Genomic DNA, 10,261 nt, shown 5'->3' with positions numbered 1-10,261 from the left:
TAAGAGATATATCTATAAATACGACTGATCCCTCTCAAGCTGAAAAGGAGTTCCTACGTGTTGTGAATTGAAGATAAGTAAAGAGAGAACCATGCAGGGAGAAAGGGCCTGGGCCAATGGAAAGGGAGCGGGTCTAAGGAGATCCCTGGTAGAGGCAAAGCGTTGTCGCCCAGAAAGCTCCAGGGCTCCCTCTGCCGGCCATGTGTGAGGTGGGGAGCATTTCCCCAGAAAATCCAGAGCCCTCGTGATCCGTGATCCGCCAGGCAGGGCGAGTTTGGGGATCTGTGTTTCTCCTTAACTCCAGGACCATTAAAGAGGGCGGGCAGCACCTGCAGGAAATGAGCAAAATCTTCCGGGAAATCTAAGTCGTATAGGAACTTCCTAGCTTTCCAATGTATGGGGTTACCATTTTTCAAGTTGTTTACTCTGGAAAATGAAAGTCAGTAGCCCTATTTCTTTTTAATCGTTAAAAACATGATTTCATAAGAAGCATTTCCCCAGTTTTATTATCTATTTCTCCCCTTACCATTGTAAAGAAACAGGAAGAAATGTAATAGACAAGCAGGGGTTCCGTATCCGTAAGGAGATACGATTTAAACAATGTCCTTGGACTCTTTTCTGGGAATCCTGTGTTTTGGGGGTCCTGTGGGCTCCCCTGCATCGGGATCTGCCTTTTGTATAGGACGAATACCGGAGTAAGTGCTAACCCCTACAGTGTAACCTGCGGGAGGCACCAGAGGCTTGAAGCAGAAACTCAGCTAAATGAATCTTCAGCTCTGCTGGAGTTCTACCAAGTTGCCCTTGAAAAGCTAGAAATTTATGTTGAGTTATAAAAATAAAGATTTATTTCTGCCATCCCACATTTTATGGACTGATACAACCCCCAAACAGCACAGCGGTTACAGACACTTCTGTGTGAATTAACGTAAGCAGGGCATTTATTTTCTACCTGGGGGAGGGCGGATAGAAAAATACAAGAAGCCCCTGTGATAATGGAGGCAAATAATCAAGGAAAACAATATTTATTGTGTTCTGTAAGTGTTATGGTGTCCACTTTACAGAGAAGGAAACTGAGGCTAAGGAATTCATTTACTTATGGCCATACAAAAGTGACAAATCTATAATTCAAAAATAGTCTACGTCCTTTCCCTACAAAAGGGAGGATAGAAATGTCAAAGGTCTATCCTGCGGGCTTCACACTTTTGCTTAAGGCTAAGTTCCCGCTTGAAAGGGTCCAGATTTCTCCTCGCAAAGTTCAACCAATTCTTGGGGCCCTCCGTGCTTCTTTTCATATCTGCCACAGAGTGGCAGCATTTCCCCAACGATACCGCGGCCAAGCACCTAAAACGGGAGGAATCCGACGATGCAGCCAGAAATGCAAAGCAAGAGACAACCAATACAGGACATACAAAAAGAGGAAAAGTTCCCAAACTGTGATGGCACCCTAACGAAGTAAAAGCTTTAAACCCAATCGTAACTTTCAAACTGAAGACCTTCCAGCCCCCCTGCTACCTAGGAAAATGAGGTCCTGTGACAATTATTTTAGAGCTATCTTTGTTTCCACCACCTGACGGCGATCAAGACCCCGAGAATATCTAAAACCCATTCTTTTTCTTGGAAGTTGGGAATCCCGTTTGGAAAGTGCAGCAGCCTAGGCCTTTATCCGTAATCCCCAGGTGTGGTGTGGTGTGGTGTTCAAGATGCCATGAGTGGGATGCCCTGACCATTCATTAGGTCCATGGCCTCTCTCAGAGCTCCTACTAGTACGGGATTCACGGACTCACATTTTCTCTGTGGTGGGTCTAATAAGTTTCATAATTTTCCACCTCTAAGCTTCAGCCTGCCACAATTTGGGTTGCTCCTTCAAATAGCTTCTGAAACAACCAACTTCTTCCTGTTCAGCTCTGTCCCATCTACACATGCAACTCCCATGATCCTCCACCACCTGTCACAGCGCACACAGCCCTAGACATGGACACTGTGGAATGTAGGTCCTAACTCACGTATCTAATGGTAGAAGCAGCCCTCAAATTGCTCCTTGAAGCTGAGACCATGTCTTAGGCACTCTTTGTGAGGCCAGCTTTAAGCTGTCAGCAAAGAGCCTAGTACCATGTCTGTGGAACAGGTAATTGTGAAACTGTGATTTCCTTGGCTTCAGGGATGCTGATGATAAATTTCCTTGGAGTGCCTCTGCTCTGATGTGAGCATCCATGAAGATGAGGACAGTAGGGGGGAGCCCGTGTCAGAAAGAAGAAGGGAAGAATTAGTGAGTGAGGGGAGAACACTGCGAGCAGTGTGCTGACTCCAGAGTCCATGACACAAGTCTTGGTGAGCTTTCAGGAGCGGTGAGAGCCCACACTGCACCTTCATCTCTCTAGGCTGGGGTACCTCCAGGATCGGTGGTGGGCTCGAATGCAATGTCAACCTGGTGTAGATTTTTTTCTGAGACGAGTTAAGTTATATATCAAGATGCTATTGCTTTGGCCCTCTTCGCAATAATTTCTTGGCTGAACGCTGTTGGAAAGAAACAATGGGGAGGATTCAGGAAGGCCATGCTGTGAGGTAAATGAAGGAAAGGCTAGAGGCTAGGCCCTCTGAGGTGGGAATTGGGAAAGCTGGGGAGATGGATTCTTTATAGCTCCTTGAGTACTTAAAGTTTAGTGAAGAAAGAAATGAATGAATGAAGAGTAGTTGTCCTCACAGAAAGAAGTAGTCTTCAGGAAATCATTTTGATCTCTATTCTTTATTTTTCTGTGACTGTAAATGAGGATGCCCTATCTCTTTTGTGTACCATGTTGCTGCCCAGATTGTATCTTTGTGCTGAGTGAGGAAATGACTTCTTGGCATCCACATCATATGCACTTGGTGTTTGTAGACAGTTATCGTATCGTTAGTCATTGCCTGCTTAGCTCTGCTTTCATGTTTCCACATAAATGAATCCCGCCCACTCCCTCAGTCTTGTCTGTCCTTATTCTCTGATCTTCTTCCAGCATTTCCATCTCTTTGGGGCCCCAGAGTACCTCACTGACAATTTATGGTCTCAGGTAAAATACTGGAGCTACCCAGAAGAAAAATAGGGTTGTGTGGACTCAGGGGAGAGTTAACCCTCTTGCGTACAGTTTCAAAGTGGGAACCGGGCACAAAGGAACTTCCTGATTGGCCGCCTTATTGGGATGAAATGCCCAAACTGGTTTTGAAGGGCTTGACTATTTACTGGCTGTACCCATAAGGAAATTTTGAAAGCAGGCCTCTATAATACGTATTTAATGTCCTTTGTCCCCCAGTACTGAAGCTTTAGACCAGGGACAATAACCTTTCATAAAAGGAGATGGAGCAAAACCCAAGGCAAGTGGGGAAGAGGAGAGGAGGTTGCAGGAAGAGGCCTGAAGCTTGGGCAGGAAGAGGCTGTCCCCAGAGAGCCCTGGCAGATGGTCACGCTGGGTACAAACACACAGACCAGTCAGAAAGGAGGGTGGGTAGGTGGTGGAGTGAGGTGGAAATTGGGTTGATTTTCCCATCGACCTCAATTTTCTTGATGAATCAGGAAGGAAGACGGGCAGCAGAGTGTGAGCAGGAGTGGGGGGGAAGGAGTTTTGAAATCAAAGGCTGGAAGGACCCCAGGAAGAAGGAAGCGTTGAGAGCTGGGCTGAAACGGGGAAACCCTGACCTGGGAATGGCTTTCATCTACAGCCCTACCATTTTCTCTTCCAGCATGCCAATGGTATCATTCTATTAGTTAGATCTTCCTGATCCTGCCTTTTCTCCTCACTGTGGCTCTCTAGATTTTTGTCACTTTTCACCCGCACCCGATTGGTCTCATTACCTCCCATCTCTCTCTGCCAACCTTCCTTCTTTCTCACCGCTGCTGGAGTGATATGTCTCACCACCCGATCTGATCATAGGACTCTGTGGCTTGAAAGTCTTCAATGGCTCCCTTGACTATTGATTAGAAACCGAGTTCCTTTCCTGGGCACATGAGGCTCTGGCAAATTGAAAAATAGCCACAGATTTTTTTCCTTTCACTGTATGGATGCCCTTTTGCAAAGTCAAGAGATGGAGTCCATTTCTCCACCCCTTCAGTCTAGGTTTGGGCACAGGATTGGCTTTGAGCAATGGAACAGCTGCTAAGTTGCTACACGCAGAGATGTGAAAAGCGCTGGTGCCCTCTCCTTACTCTTCTTGGGGACCTTTGGAAGTCCATGTGAACGAGCTCAAGCCAGTGCGTTGGTGGACCAGAGACCACCTGGAGAGAGTGTCCAGTCGTTCTAGACATTCCAGCCAGGGCCGTCACCAACCAGTCAAATCCGGCTGACCACAGACACGTAAACAAGCCTAGCCCAGACCAGCAGAACTGCCCGGCTCGGCTCACTCCAAATTACTGACCCATAGGTTCCTGAGTCAAACCACGAAGTGTTGGGGTGGCTGAAGATCAGAACTAGGGTAAAGTAAGTGAGGTAGCTATAGTGCAAACTGTAAGGAGGCTCTCCCTTACCTTACAACACTGAGAGGGAGCGCCATCTTGTACCCCACATGTCATGTTGGCCTCCCTCACCTGGCCCTAGTCCTGGCCCTTTGTAGGTGTTAATGGCTGACTGGCACAAGGTTCTTCTTGACCCGGCTCCTGAGGCTTTATTCTGGTGAGTCACAGCGTCAATACCATGGACCACTGCTTTCATCCCCTCAAAATGTGCCCTGTGATATTTCTCCCTGTCCTCCCAGTGACAGCTGCTGGGCGCCAGGGGCTGGTACCTGCCCAAAGCTTACAGCAGATTAAGAAGTGTGCTGATTCAAAAAGTTCTGCTCAGAAAAGGTCAGTGATGTTTATTTATCTAGGCCAAGAGATTCTCGACCTTGGATATTATCTCCTGCATGTGAGATCCCCAGAGCATCCTGAATCCTGAATCCCCTTCCCGAATCAGCGTCAGTGAAGTGTCAATATATTACAGGATTTTTTCCCCCTAGATTTCCTTGAGATTCCTGCCTCTCTTGAGCTAACTTGCTGGATTTTTTTCCTTAGTACCGCAAAGTACTTTAGCATTTTTCCTCCTTATGTTCTATTCACCCTTTATGTTGAGTGATGCTGCATCTATTTCTCTAAGCACACCTAAGTTGTGGTGCCTTTGCTCAGCGAGTTCTTTTGCTTAGAAGGCCCTCCCTTCCAGATCTTTGATGGCAGACAGTGCTGGTATGGAATCAGATCCCCTGGTTATATTGGTCCTTTGACCATATCTTGCACCCTTCCTTCAACTTCAGCACGTTCTGCTAATGGCCCACACCCAGCACCCATGCCCTCAGAGGATTGCACTGGAGATGCCCTGCCTCTTCCCCATAGGCTGGGAGTTTTATACCCCCACCCCCTGCTTCTCCATCAGGGTACCAGTGACAGACCACTGTAGAAGTACAAAAGGCTCACTATTTCCACTCTAGAAGGACAAACTCTGAGTGTCATTTATGCTCCAGAGCTCCTCATGGGCGTGGGGATCAGGCTGAATCTGGGACTTCACCTGAAATTGCCCTTTTGCTTGGCTTCTTCCGATCCTTATATGATATCCCTAACCCCCTTACTGCTTTCTCCTGGGAGCATGCCCCTAGCACATATCCCCCTGCAGAACGCATCCTTGTGCTTCTACGTTATGCTTAATAATTGCTTCTGTTGTGTCCCTGACCACTTACGGGGAGGGAATCAACCACTTCTCTCTGTGCCCTGCAGACCCCAGCAGCTTCAATGGTTGCAATTGAGCAAAGACAACATTTACAAGTCAGCAGACTGGTTCTCTTACTGGTCAGTGAGCCCTTTGAAGGCAGGGGTATGGTCACATTACTATTCACTGAACTGTCTCTCGTAACCATGAGAGACACAGGGCATAGCTGTTGATTAAAAAATTCTTCGCATTGACTTGAAATCTGCCTCCTGGCGATTTTCCCTTTTGAACCCTAATTCCTCCCTTTTACACAATAGAGGGGAGACTTCTGACAGTGGTTCCTTTCCACCAAGTCTTCCCTTCTGGCTCAATAACTCTGGGTCTCACATGGCTTTGATTTCTAAAACTTCACCGTCCTTATCACTGCCTTCTTGGTGCTCCCGAGTTTATCAATGTCCCTCATCAAAGCCTTCTTGGTGCTCCTGAGTTTGTCAACGTCCCTCATCAAACCTGGCACTCAGAACTAAAAACAATAGGATGACAGGGGCGCTTGGGTGGCTCAGTCATTTAAGTGGCCCACTCTTGGTTTCGGCTCAGGTCATGATCTCAGGGTTGTGAGATGGAAACCCGCATGGGGCTCCGTGCTCAGTGTGGAGTCTGCTGGAGATATTCTCTCTCCCTCTCCCTCTGCCCCTCCTCCCCTCTAAAATAAAATAAATCTTTAAAAAAAATTAAAAATTAAAAGCCCTATTAGGATGACAAAACAACAAGATGACCTAAAACAGACGTGGATTAGCAGGCCCTTGACTATAGACCTCTAGTCTTCCTCCATCTGGATGCAGGATTTGTCTTAATAAGACTGAAGTGGCTACTACAAATACCTATTTTGGTCCAATGAAGATATATGTCAGTTAAAATCACTAGCGCCCCTTACATGAACTTTTGTTAAGACCCATCTTCCTCCACCTGAATTTACAAGAGTGAGTTTTAAACCTAACGTCAGTCTGTCAAGCTTCATCTGGTTTGGTTTAATTTGTCATCGCAGCAAAATGAAAACTCCATCAGTATTGTGAATGTTTCAAGCGTCATGCTGGTCAATGACAAAAATGAGAACAAAACAAGGACAGAGTCGGAGCACCGTCACTGCCTGAGCAACTGTATGTGAGCAGACATCGATCTCACGCTGTACTCTGGGAGCCCCTGCCCAGCAAGCTCTGAATTCTGCTGTACCGTGCTGTGATAGGGTCTCCATTTGTGCACTGATATATGGATGACAGAAATACTTATTTTAAAAATTGCTAAAATCAAGTTTTCTTATGTCTTTGGAATTTTCCTAATCAAAGAAGCAAAATGACATGGCAATGAAGAGCATGACTTTTCTAGTCTGACACAGATAAATCTAAGTTGTGTCACTTACCAGTTTTGTGATGTTGAGCAACTTGCGAACGTTTCTGTGCCACGGTTTCTCAACTCCTTAAATAAGAATAAGAATGGTTTCCATGCCATAGGATATTTGTAAGTAACTTAGTTTATGTCTATCAGGAGTTTAACAGAGAACCTAGCATGTAGTGGTAAGCTTGATTGTGTGTTATTCCCAACTTAAAGACACATTGGGAGGGGGCTGCTGATTTAGGGAAAATAATTCTGATCACTAATTCCAACATGTGGGTGGCACACCACCAAACAATTCTCCAAAACCAGCTGGATGTCCTATGATTCAGTGAATTCTAGATCAGATCGCATAGGTTAAGGGCTAGGCCCTGCAAGACTGCCCGCCGCTCCCACTTCAGATGCCAATCGCAAGTCCAGGTTGTAACTTGAACTTCTGACCTATTGGCTATAGATCTGAAGTTTCCACTACCTCTTTGTTGGGTTCAGAGAAACATTTCAGTTAATAGATCACCGGTTTGTTATAAAAGAATATAAAAATATATTATAAAAGAATATAAATATAAAAGAATATAACTCAGCCAGCTGGAAGAGAAATGTAGGGCAGGGTATAGGGCCGGGGGTCAGAGAACCTCCATGCCCTCTCAGAGCACACCACTTTCTCTGCTTCCCCATGTGCTCACCGACCTGGATGGTCTCTGAACCCTTCCTTTTCAGTTTTTATGGAGGCTTCGTTACTTAGGCATACTTGATCAGATCATTTGGTTATTGGTGATTGGTTCTGCTTCCAGCTTTTCTCCCCTCCCCCAGGTCAGGGGAGGTGAAACTGAAAGTTCCAACCCTCTAACCACAAGTTTGGTTCTCCAGGCAACCAGCCTCCTTCCTTAGGTGCTTTCCAAAAATGACCTCATTAACATAACAAAAGACACCTTTCTCACTCTCTTCACTTAGGAAATTCCAAGGGTTTAGGACCTCTGTGTCAGAAACCAGGAAGGGAAGAAAACCAAGTATATATTTCTTGTTATAATTCACAATATCACAAGAGGGCATCAACCGGAAGGCCTCACTGAGAAGGAGACATCTGAGCAGAGCTGGTGAAGAAGGAATGAGCCATAAAGCTGATGGGGAAGAGGGCTCCAGGCCAAGGGGATGGTTGGGACAAGGCTCAATGTGTGTATGGATTAGTAAGGAGTGTGTGCCTGGATCTGCATGAGCGAGGGGGAGGAGGGTAGGAGGTGAGGCCAGAAAGGCAACAGGGTTAAATCTTACAGGACCTCAGATTTCGCTTTGAGTGAGATGTGAGACCACTGTGGTAGTATGGGCAATGGGATGAGTGACATAAATGGACTTGTGTCCTAAACCACTACCCTAGCTGAGATGTGGTACATAGGCCATAGGAGGCTGTTGATGATGGTGTCTTGACCTGGGGGAAGGGGTAGCAGTGGTAAGTAGTCAGTTTCTAGACGTGTTTGAAGGTGCAGGCCACAGGACAATTGATGTGCACTCGAAGAAAGAGAGAGCAAGGATGAGACCCAGTGATCTGGCCTGAGCAACCCAGAGAACTGAACTGATGTTTACAGAGATGGAAAAACAGGAAGAAGGACATATCTGGGAAATACATCAGTCAGGATAGACTAGGCGATGCTGTAGTAACAAACAGACTCCTAGGTTTCACTGGCTTAATCCACACGCATCTTTCTCCCACTCATAGTACATGTCTGTTGCCTGTTGGCAGGGAGCTCAGCTCGGAGCATTCGCTCGGGGACCCAGAAGGGCTGAGGCTTCCTCCTGACACCTTCCCTCCATAACCACAGCAGTTGGAAGGGAGCACCATGAATTGAACTCTGGCTTTGAAAGCTCCTGCTGGGAAGTGAAGTCACTTCCACTCACATTTTATCAAAGCAATCACAGAGCTCTGCCTCACTTCAGAGGGGATGATGGCAATCCTACCACAATTTCCAGGCAATCCTACCACATGCCTGGAAATCAGAGTTGGAAAGACTCAGTGACTAGCACCGATGACTACCACTGGTGAGAAATTCCCAATTTTTTGCTTTTGTATTTGGACACAGCCATCCAAGTAGAGGTATAATGTACAGGTCTGCAGCCTGGGGGACAGTAAGATGTGGATCCAGGCTTGTAGGAACCTGGAGTTCATATAATTTTAGGGGAAAATTCTTTAAGATCAAGGACTTTGAGACTCAATATAAAATTAGGGCCAGGGTCTTCAAAGGGGTTGTACCAGTGAGAGGGCTTGAAGCTTCAAGGTGAATCCACCTTTAAGAAAAATTCTGCCCGACACCTCACGGCCGAAAATCCTTCAGTGGCTCTACATAGACATTTAGGGAAAAGTGATATTTCTCAATACAGAGCCCAGATCTTTCGTCCAGCTGGCTCCTGCCTACCTCTCAGGCCACAACTTAAACCCTACCTCAACCGTCACAAATACGAGTTGGTTCTTTGACTAGAGCATTTCATCCGCGCCCTCTTGCAGGGACGCTGGCAGTGTATCGAGAGCCTCGGTGCCAGTTAGGAGCAGGCGCCTCATGGGGAGGCTGGATGGCACCAAAGCATCCTGTCCTCCAGATGGAGGCTGCCTCCACGGAGGCTCCGTACCGCTTGGTGGGTGGGGGCTGGTTGGATTTCAGTCTGGAGCTGTCCTCCTCCACGTGGCCCTGGACCTACACGGAGTAGGAGCTCCCCCCGCAGACATTTGTAAAATCTCAGGTTTGCATCCGCCCTGCAAATGGCTCTGATCTCCCAAACTAATTAGACAAAAATAAAACGTTCAGGTGCAGCGTCCAGGAGAGATGAGCTCCCGACATCAGTTCCACTATAGAGGCTGATTTTCTCAGGAGAAGCGGAGCCCTCCTGAGCTGGTAGAGGATTTTAAAGCAACAGCGCAGGTGCTGGGTCTCACTCACACCTCGGTATCTCTGGCATTTTGCATAGTGTGCAGCGTGCCTAGGGACTCACCAAATCTTGGATGAGATTTTCCCTTTGTTTTCTTGACAGTTAGAGAATCTGTAACTTCCAAAGTGCCGGGATGGCTGAAAACAGCACGAATTGCTAAGGACGGGAACCTGGGCAGAGTCCCAGGCAGGCTGGCCTGCCTTAAGCAGGCATCTGCTTAGTGCAAGGGAACAGTCCCAGATTGTGGTTCGGGTCCCAGGCCACTCACCAACCAGCTCGATGGCTAAATTAATCAATTGCTTAGTAAAACCTTTAGA

The sequence above is a fragment of the Mirounga leonina genome, unplaced genomic scaffold (genome assembly GCF_011800145.1).
Source record: "Mirounga leonina isolate KUSES-001 unplaced genomic scaffold, KU_Mleo_1.0 Mir_129, whole genome shotgun sequence".
Classification (NCBI taxonomy): Eukaryota; Metazoa; Chordata; class Mammalia; order Carnivora; family Phocidae; genus Mirounga; species Mirounga leonina.
Note: the sequence above shows the minus strand (reverse complement) of the source record.